The sequence below is a fragment of the Sciurus vulgaris genome (assembly GCF_902686455.1).
Source record: "Sciurus vulgaris genome assembly, chromosome: 10".
Classification (NCBI taxonomy): Eukaryota; Metazoa; Chordata; class Mammalia; order Rodentia; family Sciuridae; genus Sciurus; species Sciurus vulgaris.
In genome coordinates this window covers 84,443,305-84,463,785 of record NC_136470.1, presented here as the reverse complement: position 1 = coordinate 84,463,785, position 20,481 = coordinate 84,443,305, and the positions used below count along the sequence as shown (strand labels likewise).

The following is a 20,481-nucleotide window of genomic DNA, read 5'->3' as shown; positions in this document are numbered from 1 at the left end:
GGTCATCTAGTCCAATCCTGCCCTTCTGTGTTTGAAGAAACCAACATCCAGAGAATTAAAATCATCCGGCCAAGGTCACACAAGTTCAGTGCCGCTATTATTAATGGGCTTTCTTTAATTCTCTGTGCAATTGGGTAATTTCTCAAAGTCATCATTTCTGTCCTTGATCCTAATAATAATGATGTGAGGTAGAAATGCATATTATTAATTTTTTTGGTATTTCAACAAATTAAGAAATCAAGGTCCAGAAAAATCCAGTCAAGTAGTTGAATTATTGTGTTCATTGATTCTACAAATATTGATTGAACTTCCATATGTTCTGGATACTCTTCTAGTTTTGCTTTAAAAACAAAGGTGCTCTCCTCTTTATTTTATTTTTTTTAATCAGAGAGGGTGAGAGAGAAAACACTGTAAGAAATAATGTCTGAGGTGAGCAAGTTTGCCTCCTGACTCCTGTCCAGTGTTTCTTTCTGCATCTTTGTTAATTAATGAAAACAAATGAAATTTCTAGTGGATTGATTCATTTTTTTTCCTTCCTGAAAAGAAACAAGCCCTTGAAAGAATTTATCCTATAAAGAATGCAGAGCATTTTAGATGCAGCAATAAAAAGAGGGCTTCAGAGAGTTATATAATTTTATGTGCTCAAGAGAATATGGGGAAACATCAGTACATGTTCCCTTTCTCTCCAGCTTTGAAATTTATGATTGGTCTGTTACAATAATAATAACTGAATATTGGCACAAGAAATATATTTGATTCAGTGGGTAACATTTGACAGCCCTAACTTGTGAAATGTAGAAAAGTTCTTGCAGGAAGCTTCAGCAGAATATGTAATGTACAAGAAGGTATTCAGGGAACAGAGAAATAAAATCAAAGGAACCTGCTACCCAATCTGTTTCATTAAATATGAAAATTAAAATGCCTTAACAAAATGCTTGCTCTTCCTCTCTCCTCCCAACAAACAAAAGCTTTGGTAGGCAGCCCGAAATTGCTCATCAAGGAAAAAGACCAGACTCAGATTTTAAATGGCTTCTTCTGAATGAAGCAATTAATGCTAAAAGGAACATGTTGTCTCCTCAGCATTTGTAAGGTAAAACATTCATTGTGCTTGCTGGCACTCTGTCAAGTCTTTCCTTGGCCTAAGCAAGTACAGAAAGGGTTTTCTGCTTGTGCCCTTGACCTCTGGTAGTCAGGAAGATTTAACTGATCAAGTTGACAGGAGCAGTTCTCTTTCAGACTGGGAATGTGCCTGGGAAGTATACTTCTGAGTTCCTCTCAGACTTTTGCTTGCTGGCATTGGCAGGTCCAGCAGGGTTTCCATTTGCAGAATAGAAATTTCACCCTGTGATTGTTTAGGGTTTGAAATGCAATTCGAGTAATGCAATAGAGGATTGTCCTTACATAGTTGTGTTTGTTCTGATGATTTGACTTTTTCAAAAATATTACCTTCTTAAAATACCTATTGTGCATATACTCACACACTTACACATTTATTCAGGACACATGAACGAATGTGTTCTGGTACATCAGAGTGGATCAGCTTGGGAAGGGTGTGGAGCGTGCACATCCAGCAAGACAAGGTGCTGTCTCCATGGACCCTTAGTCTGGAGGTGGAGCAGGAAGAGAAATTCCTGATGACAGTAGAAGATGGTGACTTAGAGAGAAGAAGGTGAGAAGTGCAATGGAGCCCAGAAGTGGTGGCAAGAGCTCTTTCCTGTAGGATGAATTGTGACAGTAATTCCATACTGTGCTGTCAGGACCCTGCAAATAGCCATGGTCACATATGACCAGAAGGGTTTGAATTGTTCTTCTTCTCCCAGATCCTTGCAAGCAAAGGGCTTCATTTATTTGTTTCATGTATATATGCTTCTTATAGGTTTTTTTTTTAGAACAAAGGGATATATATCTATAGCTCTATTTCTCTTTATTAACTAAATTAATGCACTAATAATCTTGACAACAGGAGGCAAACTTCTTCCAATTATACATATGAGTAAACTGCTTATCTTACATAAACATTATTTCATGGCCAGTGCTATAATTAGTGATCTGTATTTCTTCCTCCATGAAACCAAACTATTGAAACAATTTTGCATTTAATTTGGGAAGGTCAGCAATTGGCACAGAGGAAAAAAATAAATATTTCTTGAATGGACAAATGATGTCAGAGACTTTGCTAAGAGCAACCTGTGTTAAAGAAATCCTAACACTGACTTCACTGGCTTCAAAGTTAAATAAATTTCTACCAAAGCAATAATAGATCTCGCAAGGAGACCTTAAGTGGTTCAGTTTAACCTTTCCTACCTTCTAGTCTTTGTCCACTCTCAATGTTTACTTCTCATTTTCCATATAAAAATAGTGGATTTTATTCATTTGATTAATTTCTATGCAACTACATAAAGAAGTACACTTACCTTCAAACAACTGATTTTTCTTTTAGTTTTCAAAATTTGCTTTATGATAATAATGTGGTAGGAGGGGGAAAATCCTGTATTATAGAGTCCCAAACTACAACTACAAAGTAGCTTATAACCTTGGGAAAGTTTCTTTCCTTCCCTTGGGTTCAGTTTTCTCAGATGTAAAATGGGGAGATTATTCCCAGTTGACCTCTCATTGTTTGGGGGGCATCAAAGGACATGATCTAATTGGAATAGTACGGTGAACTATAAAGTGCTACAAAAATGAAGGTGCTTATTATTCACTGAGCCTTGGGCCCATCAGACCATATGATCTTCTTCCAGAATTGTTTGTTTATAGTTGATTAATTCCCCTTTCCCCTCCCCACTCCTTTTGAGGTTCACAAAGATAGGGGACTGGCAAAGAAATAAAAAGATGGAACTTTCATGTAAACAACTCCTCCCCTACTTAATTTTATTTTGGTCTCTTTATTCATATGCCTTCTTAATCATGAGGACCATATGAAGCAGCACTTTCTTGCCCAGTTAGGATTCTGGCTGTTCAAGGGCCCCAGATCTCAGGAAAAGACCATTCTTCTCTTTTGCAAAATTTTTATGTCGGAGTTGTTTTTCACTGAAGATTTTATTACCTGCTCAGAAGATAGAGATGCAGGGCTTTCTATTTTATTTCTAATTTTTTGGTATATATATTTTTTTTACTTTTAAAATGCCTTTAATAATAAGAAAAATGCTTCTGCAAGAACATCACTGTGATGGCATTCCATTTTTATGCTCTTGCATCTGGTTAACTTTCCTGACAAAGTGCAACGTAGGTCTCTTCCTGCCAGCACTATCAGCTCTGCTGAAGAGCTAGGTCTTTCCCTTTGTCCACAGCATCATTATACATAATAAAAATTCTGGAAGCAGGACTATGCTGGCAATTTTGGTTTCGGGGATGATGCATGAGACAGAGAAAAGTCCATTTGGGGCTAGGAGGTGCTGACACCAGAAAAACTCTTTGTTCCAGATAAAATAAGTCAATTTGACTCAGAAGACACAGAGAGGATAGAGCTATACCCTGGTAAGGCAGCATGACCTTCTAGTATTAAAACAGCAATCTGCCTTCAGGCAGAGCTTGAAAAAATTAAGCTTTTTTTTGTTTTTGTTGTTGTAGTTGAAGGAATCTGGTCAGAGATAGATGACAGGTGTAACTCTCAGTTTCACCTTTACTAGCTGCGTGACAGTAAAACTGGCCACTGGTTGTTTATAAAGTGAGGATAAAATATCTGCTTTTTCATCCCCTGGTGTGAATCCCCTCATGTACATGATGATTCTGATTTTAAAGCAGTTTCATATGGGAAATGGAGAGTGGGTGATTAGGAACAAGGGTTTGTGAAGCATTTGTATCTGAATTCGATTTCCACTATTTCTTAGCTCTGTGACCTTGTATAATGTGGTTAAGCTGATTGATTTTAACATTCCTCATTTTCCAAATGGAAAACAGAGTATCAAATTGATAGGGGCGTGAGAATGATTAGTTGATATGTTATAAGTATTTAGCTTGGTACCTGGTGTGTGGTACATACTCTGTAAGCTGTTACTAGTTGTATCATATTTAATTCCTGAAAAACCCTGTAAGAAAAGAAAGGCAGCTCTTATTGACATGGCTTCCACGGTGACATAATTGATCATCAGAAGCACAGGAAGCCAAAATGTGTCACTCCACTGTAAAGGGTAAAGCTAGAGTCTGAATTCAGTTTTAGGACTTAAATCCAGCAGACATATCCTATAAAATAACATATAAATTTTGAGCATGTGACTTCTGTTAGTGTAAAACTGTATCCTCCTTTGAGGCAGGATCTTTCCGAAAATTACCTGGGGGAAAATATGCCCTAAGATTTCAGGCTGTTGATTTATGGAAAGCCTTTTATTGTTGACTCTGCAGAGACTTCAGAGCTTGGAACACCCTCTACATAAAACTATGATAATATTTCTGATACACCTCTAAGGTGGGGAGAAGGAAACGTGGGAACCTCAACAAAGACTGAAATTTGTGGTATCATGAAAAGTCGTCATCAGTAGCCAAGGGGGTGCTGGTACCACAAATTCCTTACTTAAATTCCTGCTTCATCTGAAACCAGGGCTCTCCAGAGGGCAGGTGTCAGAACTGGGAGGATCTTGAAGATGATCTAGGTGAAGACATGTGTGAATAATCAAAGAGACTCAGCATTTCCACCTGTGATCATTTGTCTTCTCAGTAATGAGCCACATTATGGGGTGGTCTGAATCAGGATTTGGGCTTCTCACCTCCCAGTTTAGAAAGTCTCACCTTTCCTTAGTAGGCCCTTCAGGAGATCCTGACTTGAGCACCACACAGTCTTCCCTCAAGACCTGAAAGGAGATAAAATGTGGAAGAATGTGGCTATAACTCCCAGTAAAAGTCTGAGGTCTTTTCACAATAGTGTGGAGATTCAGAGACAAATAAACCACCCTTGGTTTGAAGAATCACAGTGGGGAGCTCACAAGAGTTGGCCTTTGAGTGAAACCTTGAAAACCATTTGTTATGGAAGAGAAAGAAGGAGTACATGCATTGAATGACCCAGAGTAGAAAGAGGATCATTTCCTCTTGGGTTGGCGAGAGTGCATTATTTGTCTTCCATTAGCCTTGGTTTCTCATCAGTATGTGATGACAGACATAATCCTCTACATAGTTAGCTGTTGTGCTTGGAACATCCTGCCTAAATCTTCTCTCTTCTTCATTCATTCTCCAAAACTACAGTACCAAGAATGGGGCTGGTTACTTTCGTCTACTTGGGATCATCTTATGGGTTATTAGTGGTTCTGCTCCTCGTAGTTTAAAAAATTGGTATAGCCCTGGTATCATTGGACTGTTTGAGAAATGGATAATAAAATACACTAAATTTTTAAAAATAAATTTTGCAAAATTGCAAGATGAGAGATAATTCCTGTGAGTCATGCACTCTCGTGAACTCATGTTAGGTTCTTGTGATTGAGTAACCTTTGTACATTTCTCCTGGAACATGGCTGCCACGGTATTTGGGTGGAATCACTGTCCCAGAGCCAGCACCCCTGTGTAAAGAGAGGCTGAAGTGGAGGAGGGGGAGGGTGTCTTGATGAAAGGGACAGAGCATTGGAAGCTGTCCAATGTTTGGGGAGTTCAGGTGGCTTACCTGAGGATATGCCACTGAGAGGTGGCAGTGTGGGCACCTATGTTCAGTTATTTTATAAACTTCTTATTTTGAAGTTTTCATAATTTTAGACTTACAAAATAATTGTGGAAAGTGTCTGTGATATCCTTCCCCAGCGTCTCTAATGTTAGCACCTTATACACTCAGAGAGCAATGATAATAACTAAGAAATTAATCTTGGTACACTATAATTTGCTGAAGTTCACACGTTATTTATATTTCATCAATTTTTCCGCAAATATTATTTTCATCCCCGGGATTCAATTCAGAGTCCCACATTGCTCGTAGTTGTCAGGCCTCTCTGCCATCCAGAACGGTTTCTTCTTATTTTTCCTTCTCTTTCATAATCATGACCCTTTTGAAAATGTTTGATGATGCTGGGCTCGGTGGCACATACCCATAATCCCAGCAACTTGGGAGGCTGAGGCAGGAGGTTTGCAAGCTTGAAGCTAGCCTCAGCAACTTAGCAAGACACTGTCTCAAATTAAAAAATAAAAAGGACTGGGGAATAAAATGTAGAAAGAACAAAATAAAAAAATCAAAAGATACCTCAGTGGTCAAGAGACTCTGGATTCAATCCCAAGTACCAAAAAGAAAAAAAAGAAAGGACTGATTAATGAGTCATTTTGCAGAATGTCCTTCAATTTGGTTTGTTTTCCCTTGCCTCATGTTTATGCTGAAGGTATTAGGAAGGACACTGGAGAGCTGGAGCGGGGACACATCCTTCTCAGGGCATAGTTTCAGGTGTAGTATGTTGATATGTCCTATCGGTGATGTTAACCTTAATCACTTGGTTAAGATGGCATCTGTTGGGTTTCTCCAGTGTAAATTTATTCTTTTCCCCTTTGCAATTAGTAATTATTTTGAGAATAAATGCTTTGAGACTCTAAGAATATCTGTTTCTACTTAAACTTTTACTAATAAACTAATTTTAGCATATAGTGGTAGATCTAAGGGTCATTTCCTTTTTTCCTCAAATTTATTATCTGAAATTCCTTTTCGGAAAGGACTGTTGCTTAGCCTCTTATTTAGGCATTTATTTTAATTCCAAGTTTATTGCTCTTCTCAGTGAAGCACAGATGGAGGAAAAAGTAAGATATTCTGGGCTTTTGAAAAATATGATTTTTTTTCATGGAAAGTGGGTAGAGATAGTTTTATTGATTTCATTAACATTGACCAAAGGCTTATTCCTATGTAGGGCATTCTATAGGGTCCTGTGGAGAAAAAAGAAATGGAAAAAAAAACAAAAAACAAAAAACAAAGGGACTGATAAATCAGAAATAAATGCTTAAGATGCTTTTTGTGAAAGGGATAATAAAACTTCTTAACTAAGTATTGAACTGAAAAATAATTGCATCTATGATTATAGTAATGGTAAGGATATCGTAACATCTTTGATGATCATGATGTATGTGCAGTTTTAGTTTGTAGGGTTTCATGCATCATGGCCTCTTTCTCAAGGCATATAGAAAGACCCAACTTGAAGATAAAGCCATTTTTGACTGCCTTTGGGACCTACGATTCCTTCTTGCCTGGGAGAGATTATGAGACTTCAGAGAATACAAACGTTGCACCTCATTAGGAAATGGGAACTTAACATATTTCTAATATCCCCCAAATTAAACCTCTACTCTCGTATGTGCTTTCTTAACCTGGTCTGGTATAAATCCAGTAACTGACATATTATCAGAAGGAAATGGGCTGGTATGGTCAAAATTACTGCCTTTTATTTTAAATAGGAGTCAATAAAACTAAACAACAATATTAAGGAGAGCACCCAAAATCCTTCAGTGGGAGTGGAATGAAATACAACTAGGGACAAACATAGATTCTCTTTCTTTAGGTGAGTGATGTACTATAAACTATAAAGGAAACATTTACAGATTTAGGCAGAACATGAATTGCTTAGGATATTCCCTGATGGCATTAAAAAAAAAACAAAACAAAACAAAAAAAAAACCCAAAACTTCCTATTAGCAGAGCTTATTCTATCTGTAACAGATTTTCAGGTGTAATCTTTATTTTTTTATTAAAATTTTTTTTTTATTCTGGGGATTGAACCCAGGGACTAGCACATGCTAAGTATGAGCTCTACCACTAAACTGTGCTTCCAGCCCTCACTTTTATTCTTGTACAAATGCAGGTTATGAGCTGAGTTGGAGGAGTAGGTAGGTTTGAGACACAGGGAATAATCTGCAGTTTAGACATGAGAACACTTAAAAACACATTCCAATTTTGCTAGCAATGGTGGATCTTGAGTTGGAGCATTTGCTTTTTACTTTATGCCATTACCTCTGATCAGTGAAATTTCTGAAAATTCTTCACAACTGTGAATAAACCAATTAGTAGCATGATTTCCACTCTCAGAAATGCCCTCAGTTGTACCAGTGATGGTATAATGGCTCTCTGTATGGAAGGGCCCAGGGAAATTACAACCTGGGCTCTAGTTTTCAAATGATATTAAAGAAATCACTGATAAGGGATACATAAAAAACTCAAAAAACATAACACCAAAATAACCCAACAGACACTTCACAGAAGAAGAAACATGAATGGCCAACAAATATATGAAAAAATGTTCAACATCACAAGTAATTTGAGAAATGCAAATTAAAACTATACCGAGATTTCATCTTGCTCCAGTCAGAATGACAATTATCAAGAACACAAGCAATAATAGATGTTGGCGAGGATGTGGGGGAAAAGGTACTCATACATTGCTTGTGGGACTGCAAAGTGGTGCAACTACTCTGGAAAGCAGTATGGAGATTCCTTAAAAAACTTGGAATGGAACCACCATTTTACCCAGTTATCTCACTCCTTGGCATATGCCCAAAGGACTTAAAATCAACACACTATGGTGACACGGCCACATCAATGTTCAGAGCAGCTCAATTCACAATAGCCAAGCTATGGAAGCAACCTTGGTCTCCTTCACCAGATGAATAGATGGAGAAAATGTGGTATATATACACAATGGAATATTACTCAGCCATAAAGAAGAATGAAATTATGGCATGTGCTTGTAAATGAATGGAGTTGGAGAATATAATGCTAAGTGAAATAAGCCAATCCCCAAAAACCAAAGGCTGATTGTTCTCTCTGATATGCAGATGCTGACTCACAATATGTGGGGGTAGGGGAGCTGGGAATAGAGGTTTACTGGACAGGAGGAATGGGGTGAAGGGTGGGGGGATAGGAATGGGAAAGACAGTAGAATGAATTGCATATAACTTTCCTATGTTCATATATGAATACATGACCAGTGTAACTACACATCATGTACAACCACAAGAATGGGAAGTTATACTCATGTATGTATGATATGTAAAAATATATTCTACTGTCCTATACAACTAAAAAGAACAAATTTAAAAAATTTAAACATCTCAGAGCAAAGAAAAAAAGAAGAAATCATTGTTAAGTCACCTATATATTAAAAAGATAACATTTTAAAATATTATGATGAATCCTAATGTTTGTGGGGTGTGTGTGTGTGTGTGTGTGTGTGTGTGTGTGTGTGTGTATTTGTGTTAGTTTTTGAAGACCTGGGAAATAACTTCTGAAACCACTATTAGGCAAAGTGATTATAATTTGATCCTGAGTATATCTTATATCCAGGGAATAAGTGAACAGGTGTTTTTCTTTCTGTTTTAAAAAAATATATTTATGGATTTCCAAATGATCCACAATTAGTGTTTACAAAATTTATTGCCAGGTATGATCTTTAATGCCTGTCATTCAGAGTTAGGGTTCCCTTTCAACCCAAGAGTCTGAAACTTTGATTTAGAAGAAAACAAGATTGCACAGATACAGCATAATGCTAATTCTTAGGAATAGAACAGGACTTGATTATCATGAACTTTTTGACCATATTTTCTAATTTAAACCTCATAAGAAAGCTCAACTAATCCCCCATATTGTGACAAAAACTGCAATGCAAATAGCAGAGTGAACATGGTTGATCTAGGACCTCTGAGGCTGTCCTTGTTCAGATCTTTCACCACTGACTCTTGTACTGAGCAAGTATTTATTTGACTTTCAGGACTAATAGTGAGACTCTGATTTTCTACCCAGAGACCAAAGGCTAATTTATTTTTTGCTTGGGCTCTTTGGGGCCCATTTTCTCCTTACCTGCTTTATGTCATATTGCCTCTGGTTAGTGAGAATTCTGACCAGAAAGGAAAGGAGAACATGACGGCACCACAGTAGGAAACCAAGAGAAGTTTCTCTTTTATGTAAGGCAAACACTTAGCCAGTTGTTAATTCCACCCCAAGTTGTGACTGTGCTGTGTAATTTATGGTAAACTTTCCCCCTCTAGTCCTCAGTTTCTCCATCTGCAAAGGGAAAATTTTTAACTAGTTCTTCTCCGAGGTTCTCCGGTGCTGATGATATGTGGTTTCATGATTCTGAGCTTCTGGGTAAAGAGTGAATTCTGAAGCTGTATTCCAGAACCACCCTGACTGACGTGGGCGCTCCTCTCTGCTTTTGGAGTGGGCCCAAAGGAAAGGACATTTTTACAGACATCTTGAGGTTGTGCTCCAATGTCCTCATTAAAAAACAGGAGTCCAGACTGGCAGTCCCAGGGGAATATTCAATCAAGGAGAAAAAGGCCAAGTCATTACGGGAACCTTGTCATCAGAGCTGTAAACACTGCATTCATTCAGGGATTTTAGCCGAAAGTGTGTTCAATTGTGTGTCTCTCTCCTCTCTCTCCTTATGTCGGTTCCATTTGTCAAATGGGTTTGACCCTTGTGATAAGTCACCAGAGGTGGGAAGAGAGACAGAGAAAGAGAAGGAGAGAGAAAGAAAATTACAACTGTAAATAGTCTCTGAACAGTGAAAGATCAAAACAGCCTCTGGCTTTACTGCATGAGTCACCCTTGCAGTCAGACCACAAAAACAAGCGTGGCTTCTCTACTTAGCAGTCGTCTTCCTGTCTGGAAAGGAAACACTGCTCTGATTGGAGATATTGGCCATTTTGCAGACTTCAAAGCAACTTAAGCAACTGAATAGACAAGAGGGAGTACAGGTAAAACAATTTTCCCAGTGCTTGTTTGGAGAACTAGCTATTCTTCTCTGATTTGAAGCTGTACAGAAATGTTTTCATCTTAACTCAAAGCTGTTTTTATTTTTATTTTCCTTTTTTCTTACTTTATAAAAATTGTGGTGGACTACAGTTCTAGTATACGCATCTATTTTCCTTCAAATACCTTTTTTTTTTTTTTCTGATTGAAACTTGGGTTTTAGGCACTGAGCTGAGCACTACAGGAGCTGCAGAGAGAAGTGACAAAGGATCATCTAAGGAGGAAGTAGGATGAGTACTTACATCATGATGCAATGAAAGGAAATATGAACTGAAAGTAGGACAAATATGAGGTCACGAGGGTGTTAAGAACCCAGAGGTGGATCTTGATGGATTGTCTACCAGGTTGAGAGGGTAGTGTGAAAAAAGACCTTTGTGTATCCAGGATATAGCAATGAGCCCACATTTAACTTGGCAAGTAGTGTACATATAAAGGAATAGAAGAAATAAAACTGAAAGGAGAGATTGGGATCAGATTGGGAAGGAGTTTATATGCCAGCGTGAAGAGTTAGGGCCTCATGCTGTATGCTGTAGAGACAGGAAGGAAAGAAGCAGAGACAATATGAGAAGATAATCTAACCCCAGCAAGGGAGAGATACAAGATCTGGGAAGATCAGTTAAGGAACTCTTTCAGAGTTCAGAGAAGGCATTGATTATGGCCCCTCACTGAGCTCATTTTCTTCGGAGCTAGAGGAGGGTCTATAGGAGTGGGCAGTATTGCTGTGTCTGAATTTCTACTCAGTGAGCATATCAACATAAAAACATTCATCACAGAATGGCTCAATGTAGGCAAAGTCATTGAGGTGAGGTGTCTGGGACCTGAAGACTGGTCAGTTCAACTTAGCACAGATGAAAGAAGATTCCCCATTTCCCAGACATCCAGGCAAACCGTGTTAGCTCTACTGCTCACACAGCAGGCTGTAGTGGTTGCTTTGGGTTTTGAATGATAGTTGACTAGTCAACTCACATTTTCTTTCCTATCTGTGATTTCTTTCTAATCAAAGTTCCATATTTCAGTCTTTCAAAGACAATGATACCTGAAAGGTAGAACTTCTATTCTGCCTTTGCTTCTTGTTGGACTTGGGTAAGACACTTGCCCTCTCTGGGTCCTGTTTCCTATTCTGTAAGTGAGCCTGTTATGTCATTCAGTGTACAGGGCCCTTCCTAGCTCCAACAATTTAGATGTATGTCCAGAACAAGAAGTCTCCTTTACTAATGCTATCTTTAGATAACAAACCTATCTCCTTAAGCCATCCAAACAGTCCCAGGAGTAAGCTCTTATATATCATTCTTTTCAACACACTTTGGGTTGTGTTAATAGAGTCACAGAGAAGGTAAGTAATGCTCACCAGGGTGTGCTATGATTTACTACCTATTGAGGACTAGAACCACAGCTACCCAACTCCCAGCACAGAGAGTTCTCTACTCTTCCAGGCTGTACTGATGGCTAGGAAGGGTCAGTGAAATATTTTGCAAGAAATGTGCTCAGTTTTCTCTTGAATATACTGTGTTTCCATTGTTTCTTCTGAGTGAGGCTAGACTGATAGAAAGGGAATCATTTTACTGGGGTCACTGCAAAGTTGTACGAGTTAAAGGCATTTCCTTCAAGCCACCTTCATTCTTTGGGATGTGTGCAACTGCTGAGGTCCCCTTTATGGCCAGTACTTTCATGAGCAACTGCAGGAGGTTATGCACTTGGATGTGGTCAGCAGGAAGAAACTGCATCATCTACACTTTTCAAGGTGGGTCTCTGTGACCATCATAGAAGCTCTGGGTCAAAAGGAACATTGGGGCTCATCCAGTCCAAGGCCCTGTCCAGATTTAATCTTTTCTAGAGTGATTTTAAGGGCTGTTCAGCATGGTCATGAAGCATAGCACCACTTCTGGATCCTTGTCTTACATTGCCAACTGTCTCCTTCACACTTCCATATATTCATCCCATAGTCATCTCATACCTGCCATTTCTGAAGGCAAAATCTGTGTTACCTTCCTCAGATACTTATCTTTCTTCTCAGATTTCACTGCCATCTAGTCAGTCCACAAGCTAAAACCTAGTCCTTTTGTGCCCATTCCTCGTCTGGATTTAATAAGTTCTGATTATGCTTCCTCTGAAGTCTCTCTACAGTCATTCTCTTTTGAACCCACTTTCACTGTCCCCATTCAGTCCCTCCACCATACTTCTCTGGATTACACAGCCTCTCAACTGATTTCTCAGAGTTTTTGGTAGGCAAGTGTATATTTTAAATTTATAAATAGTATACATTTTACAAACTTATCAACCATGGAACATTTTTTCACCCAGAGCATCTTCTGGGAAATACTGGTCCTATGCTTTTCCAGATGAATTGTGGTCCCTATCATTGTCACATCTTCCACCCCCTTTGTCACTGAACTTGTTATTTCCTTTGCTTAGAATGCCCTTCTTCCAGACTCTTGCCATCTGTGGACATCCTACGCATGTTTCATGGTCCAATTCAAATGTCTTTGACTCTCTGAAGCCTTCTTTGAGTCTCATGGCCTAGCATAACCTCTAAGAGCTCTAAGGGCTGTGTACCCAAATCTATTATAATATTTGAATACATATTCTAATTGTGGTGTGTTTGTGTCTATTAGCCACCAATTTCTAAGCTTTTTCCTCCTCTCGTCTTACACTGGAGCCTAGATTCTGTCTTGGTTGCTTTCATTCAACTCTGAGTAACGGGTTGATTGCTTGATGTACTTCGTGTAATAAATGAACTTAGGGTTCTAGAAAGTTGTACCAGTCTCTTTACCTCTGCTGCTGCTACCTGGGTCTGGATAGAAAATGAGGATGTGCTGAGACATGGCAGCATTGGCTTAGAAGAGAAGAGGGAACAAATTTCTTGACAATGAGAGTAAAAGGTCTTTATGGGAGAGGAATTCTTGGAAAGGGGAGTTCCTTCTGGAGTGGATTGTGAGGGAGGTCCCCTGAAGCTACAGGATAGACATCTTGCATTTACTGAACACCTGATCTGTGTAGAACATTGGGCTAGGAGCTGTGGAGATATGCGAATACCCAAGAAGCCTCTTGTGAAAAGTTAGGTTTCCTCAATATTTCTGGATCCTATTAACAGAGAGAGTTCAGCTAGCTGAACCACATAAGGAAATTTACTTTAAGAATGTGAGCATTCCAGAATCCAAGGGTAAGGAAGCTGCACGGTCTTGAGGTGAGCAGGAATCAGAAGAAGGAGAACCACAGGAACCCCAGGATGTAACACTACATTTGCCCTGGTTCTTTCTGAGTGTCCGTTTTGCTTTTTTTTTTTCTCTCACTGTAGGCCAGCATTCTTAGTGTTTCCAGTAATCTGAAAAGCTGTGTCAGGATCATGGTAGCAGTGAATACCACATCTCACTGAGTTGCCTCGGACACGTCATTTTCCCAACAATGAGACGAGAGATTGGATTGGCTCAACTGTCAACTGGATGTCCTACTTTGACAAGTTCTGTCTTAAATCATTTTTCCAACTTGGTAGGATTATATATAAATATGAAACATCGCAGGAATAGTGATTTCTTTGGGAAATTATTTTCCAACTTCAAGATTTCAGTGGCCTTTATCAGATAAAATGTGTTTTATTATAATAAGTAAGCATATGTTTCTTCTTTTATGTGTAACTATTTCCTACCTAAGAACATTCCAGGTATCTCCAATGCCTGCTGCCCTCTTTTCTTTTTACTTCTTTTGATAGTGCACAATTTCTCGTCCCTGTCTCCCATTTGCTTGCAACTCTGGGTCACACCAAGGATTCTATGGATACTACTGCATATTTGAAATATAGTTGCCAAAATATCTTCCAGTATCCTAAAATAGCTAAGAAACTCTTCAGTTTGGGGACAGTCCATGCATTCCCCATCTGTGCATAATAACACTTCCATGTGTACGCCACTACAGAATTTATAGTGTGTTTCTGTGTCTATTATTACCTTATTTGGTCTCCACAATGATCATTCAGTCACTCAATAATCTTTGAGGTCCTAGGATATAACAGTGCTGGAGTAGGTATAGGGTTACAATTTTGAACAAGATAGACATGATACCAGCCTATGGAACTGATGGTTTAGAGGATAGAGTTTATATTTTTATTACTATTTTAGAGCAAAGAGACTGAGGTGAAATAATTTGTCCATTAGGTGACAGATCCAGGACTCAACCTGGCTTCCCAGTCCCAACCTAGGATTCTATTTTACCACTGCCTGCCTCAAGAACCATTGGAAAATTCCTAAGCACCTTTTAGGATTCCACTGATAAAACTATCTCATGCCAATGAGCATGTCAAAGTGGCAAATAAAGGAACCAAACATCAAAATTAAGCAAGCAATGAAAGAAACTAACTTCAGAAAGCCCCCAAGTGCATGTTGGGGTGAGGGAGCTCCCAAACTACAACAACAAATGAAAGCAACAGTGCCTTGAAAACAATACAAAAATTAAGAGACAGAGAGATATTTTCTTTCAAACCTAGAACCTAGTAGATTGACCTCAAGTTGTAGAAAGCAGGATGTGATGTGAGCATCTGGGTCCAGCTGAGAACAGAACTCTGCATCCTTGTCTTCCACATAGCCTTGTTGACAGGCTGCACAGAACTCAAATGTGAAGAGACTACAGCTTTGGCTTTGAAAGTATGATCAGTGGGGGTCCCATAGAGTGCCACGTGGGCATGGAGTGGCCAAAGAGGGGCATAAGGCCTGATGGAACAGGGGCCTTCTTCATGCCTTCATGCTGCTGCCTTCATGCCTCAAGCTAGCTCCCTCCTGCCTCCAGTATCTCTGTGTGTATCTGATGCAGGACTTGATTGATGCATGGGTAGGAAGGAAGATGTGGTATTTCTTTCCTGAACTGTTATAAGAGATCTCCGAATTTACATCATTGGACATTCATATTTATCTTTGTTCCCTTCATTTTGAAACTAAAAGATATACCCCTGGGATAATTAATCCCACAGATAGTGGATGAAAACTGAGAGGAAAGAGTTCTCTTTGACTTCATGAGGACTTGAATAAGACATGGCACCTATCTCAAAAAGAAGGGGATGTATATGTAAACCATGATTGCATTATAATATAATAAGCCACATGTATAAATTTTGAAGAAACCCAGATGTGAAAGTGAGAATCAACCTGGGTGGGTTCCTCAGAGCTGGACCCTAAAGGTGGAAGTCTCCTCTGTAGATAAATGTAGTTTGGGTTGCCATGTAAGCAAAGGCTTGGGGCTATGAAAGTACTGGTATGCTCAGGGAGTGTTTGATGAGATACTGACAGTGTTTCTGGTTACAAAACACTGGTGTAGTGAGATAAAGTTGGTGATTGCTTGGGTTTTAAGGTAGACTAACCACCTTAGCCATCAATCAATTTATCTCAGAATCTTAAGGAGTAGACTTATTTCTCACTCACTTCACAGCCCAGTGCAGGGTGGCAAGGGGTTATGTTCCAGGCAGCCACTCAACAGTTTCCTTCCGTCTTGTGGCTCTGACCTCCCATTATTTCCTGTATCTTTATCACTCAGCTGGTAGATGGGGAAAATTGTATTAAAGCAGGAAGACCATAAACATATAGGAAGTTTAAAGAGGAAACTTGGAAGTTTCTTACTTTACTCCTGCTCAGATTCCTTTGGCCAAGCCTAACCACCTGACCACCTGACCCTGTACGGGGCGTCCTGGGAATGAGAAGCGAAGGGGAGAATCCACTGTTTAGCAGAACACTCTCCACCACAGGTTGGAGTCTGGAGATCAGAAGATGAAGAGAATGAGGGTATTCTGGAGACATGATAGGACTTGCTGAAGCCTTCTAGAAGACTTCCCTGGGGAAGAGCATGTGATCAAAGAATCAGAGAGGGTTGTGTGTGAGAGGTGCCTTGCAGCCAGATTCTCAGAAGAAAGAAGACGGATGATTCTAATTGAAAGATGCTTGTACACAGTTGAAAACAATCTGTTCCAGCCATGAGAAAATGGACAAGAAATCTTTCTAGCTCACTCTTAAAATGGTAGCAAAAGGAAACTCAGCCAAGTAGACAACTCACAGTCGCAACATTTATAGATCACCGTGTGCTTTGCTGTATGCTCTCACGCAAAGTTCTCAGTTGGTCCTCACAATAGCCCTAGGAGGAGGGCACAGTTGAAAATTATTGTTCCCCTTTTAGAAATGGAGAAACCTATGCCCAGAGAGATTAAATGACTTGCCCAGGGTTGCACAGTCACTAAGAGATGAATCTGCAACTTAAGACCACATCGTGCTCTTTTTACAATTTCTTTTTAAGATTTCCCCAGATCTAGTGGAGATGCTGACCACACTTTGGGAAGTTGACCCAGATCCAGACATGTACATGAGGCCAGGATCCTGTGGAATTTTTCCTTTATCCCCCACTTTCTGTCTGCCTGATTTTCAGAATCAGTGAATCAACTCCTCATTCAGAGAGCATGTACACATTAGCTGTCAAACAGTGCACACAGCATCTGACAACCCTAATATCACTGTTTGTATTATCAGACAATTACCAGCCGAGCTCGTATTCATAATTTGACTAACAACTCGCGACAATGATTATTTTTCCTTTTCTGGCAAAACAAATATAGCAGCATTTTCTTTTCAGCATCAGCGCTGATGCTCCTTGGCATTCTATCAGCTGAAGGATTTTTTTTTTTTTCAAAAAAAATGTTAGTCGTACTCCCCCACATCTCGCTAACTTTACAGTCCCCCATGGCATCTGTGTGCAGTGAACTGAGCTGTTGAGACTAAATGTAATTTGCAATCAAGCTTCTGTTAACATGGAAATGTACCGGCTGGTCTGCTGCAATATGGGTTCTCATTCTGTCTAGCATATGGTTGCATTAAATCCAGTCTCCAGAATGTCTCTTGTTACCACATTGTCAATCCGTGCAGAGCAGAGAACCCTAAAAAACCACTAAAGGAACATATTTTTGGAATTGGCGCTTCTATTGGATCTTGACAAGAGCTGTCCAAAGACATACTTGGTTACTTGAAATGAACTAGCCCTGTCAAATCCATGCACACATATACACATAGACACACAGCAAACTTGAAAAATGGGTTCGATGGTCTGCAGTTGCAAGCATAGGAATTACACTGGAGGACAAAGAGTGAGGTATGGAACCCAGTCCATCAGTTACCTTTAAGACTGGTTCATTTATGTTTTCTTGCTGTCTTAGTATTCAAGGAATCCCAGAACATTTAAGTTAGACCAGACCTCAGCAACCTTTGCAGCTAAAAGCAGAGGTTCCAGAATCAGATGGACCTGGGCCTGAATCTTGACCCTCGCCCTCCTTGCCTTGGTTATAGTGGGTACCTTCTGATGCTTTGTGTACCTCAGTTTCTTCATCTGTGAAATGGAGGGAAATAAGGGTTACTTCACAAGTTAGAGCATTTGGGAGGAATGCCTGAGCACACACCTGCCTCAATAAATGAGGGCCATCTCCATTCTGAAAAATCAATTCTGAAACCCCTCCCACAACATTACCTGCTGTTCTTCTCTTTCCTTGCAATCCTCTGGTGTCCACAGAGCCAGTCTCTTTTAAGGCAACCTGTTTTCTTCTGTAGGACTTGGTTTGACAGTTCTTCCTTATATGAAGCACAGATCTCTCCTCTCCATTCAACCTTTCTTCCAGGATACGCAGTCTAATTTGATGCTCATCCTTTGAGTACTGAGAAGGATAATCATGTCCTCTGTAAACACTCTGCTTTCATTTATCCCTATAAGTCCTGAGAATGCAAAGGGGAGCCCCCTCATCTACCTGGGGTGTACTTAGTTTTCTGCGTTGCTCTAGATGTTGTGGACTGAGCAACAGTGTTGAAGTTGTGACACTGACCGGTCCTACCTGGAGATGTGTGAGGATTTGCCTGATTTCTTTAACACATCTGGAAAGTGGACCTTTGGAACACAGGTTTTATAAACAGACCTCTCCATGGAAAATTTACAAATAGCAGTTTTCAAACTATCCTTTCATACTTTAAAGTTCAATAGTGGGAGGAACTTCAGACCTATATGTCTCTGCACCATGTGAAGAAAAATCATTTTCCAAGAGAGTAACTGCCTCTCCTTATAACCAGTCTGAAAATCTGAAGTTTTTTAGATTTTATTAGAAGTGCTTCAAGCAGAAAACCATACACAGAAAGTGTGTGAGACACCGATGTATTTGAAAAGTACTTGGGAGGTCAGAACAAAATGAAGGAAAGTATTCTAGTCACTCATCATTAATTTGCTTAAAAACTATTTGGGAGCCAGACATAGTATTAGACATCAGAGATGAGTCTAACAAGCTGTTCCTGCCACTGAGATGCTGGCAGACAGGTTAAAGTCAATTAAGATAGAGGGTGACAGGATCTATAATAGGTCAAGTGCAGGATGTTCTGAGGGCCACCTCATCTCATTTTGAGGGACTCACACCCAGAGACAGGGATAAATACAAGCACTTGAAGGAGGGAAATTGTTGAACAAAAATTTTCTGAGCACTCAGGATATGGTGAAATCTATAAGGAAGACTAAGACAGATACTTCTTGAAATTTATCAGTCTTAATCTCAGGTATTTGTGTGTGAGTGCTTTAATCAAGTACATGTACATACACAAATAATTTGAAAAAGCTGTGGTAAGTCTTATGAAGGAAAAGATTCCATAGAATTCTAGTAGAAAAATTAGCTGGGCCCCTGATTTAGATGAGGATGGGATATCATGGATGCTTCTCCAAGGGCATCTATGTAGAGGTCTGAGACATGAGGAACAATAAGAATGAGAGAGATAAGGAGAGTGTGTGTGTGCAAAGACCTGAAAGAAGGCCCATGCTTGGGGAGTTTAAGGAAGTAGAGGAAACAGTGGCAGAAAGAGGATCAGCAAAGGTTTTGCAGAACATGTGGCCCCACTACAGAGGTTGACCATGTGCAGAGGAAAGATGAAGCATTCAGGCAGAGGGGGCTGTATGCACAGAGGCATGGAGGCCCAAGAGGACACCCCAGGTCTGACAAGTGCTCTATCCCTGCACCTGGTGTGTGAGGCATAGAAATTCAGGGCGTGGCCAGAAGTGGAGAGGGTGGCTGTTCCAGATCATAAATGACATCATAAACTATGTCAAGGGATTAATTGTATCTGGGAACCCCATAAGAAATGATGATATGCTAAATTGTCTCTAATTTTTTTTTTTTTCCTTACTGGGTTGGGAAGCTCCAAGAGGCTGGCAGAAGGCATGACTTCTGGATCTCTCTACCCTCTCCTCCACTTCCGTCGTCAATCATTGTTAAATAAATTAAATTGCATCTCCACTTTCTGACTTTGTTCCCAGTTGTGATTTGGGATCTATGCTGTCTTTCATGTTGTCAGTCTGTGGACCTCCATGTGGTGACATGGTGCTGTGATCCCTTAATGCAGGGAGCCAGCATCTTCTGAGGACCACGGACACTCTAGTTTATGCTCCCAAGGGATGTGTGCAAACTGTTCTGGCATTCCAACAGGAAGGTTTCACCCAAAGGTGTGAGGGATGAATCACCCCATGACGCAGATTATTTTCGGCTCCAGTTGGCCATCTCTTATTGAGATCACAGAAATAAGAGGCCTGTTGTCTACTCAGCTCAGCACTCAGACTTGGTAGAGAAACTAACTCATTAGCTCCACTTAATTAGAGAAACCAAACACTTTCAAACCTACTTTAATGTCAGCTTCTTCCTACCACCTCATTAATATATTTTTTAAAAATTTTACACCTTTAACGTGGGAATGATTTTCTTAATTCCTTCAACACCAGAACTCCATAGATTCAAGCTATTTAAGTAG

At 39.7% G+C, this 20,481-nt stretch overlaps 1 long non-coding RNA gene across 1 annotated transcript; it reads left to right on the top strand.

The window, feature by feature from the left end:
- Positions 1-10,554: 10,554 nt before the first annotated feature.
- LOC306637835 lies at positions 10,555-14,465 on the top strand. Its single transcript, XR_013757287.1, has 3 exons — positions 10,555-10,638; positions 10,857-10,918; positions 13,989-14,465. It is a non-coding gene; the product is annotated as an uncharacterized lncRNA (long non-coding RNA).
- Positions 14,466-20,481: the final 6,016 nt, after the last annotated feature.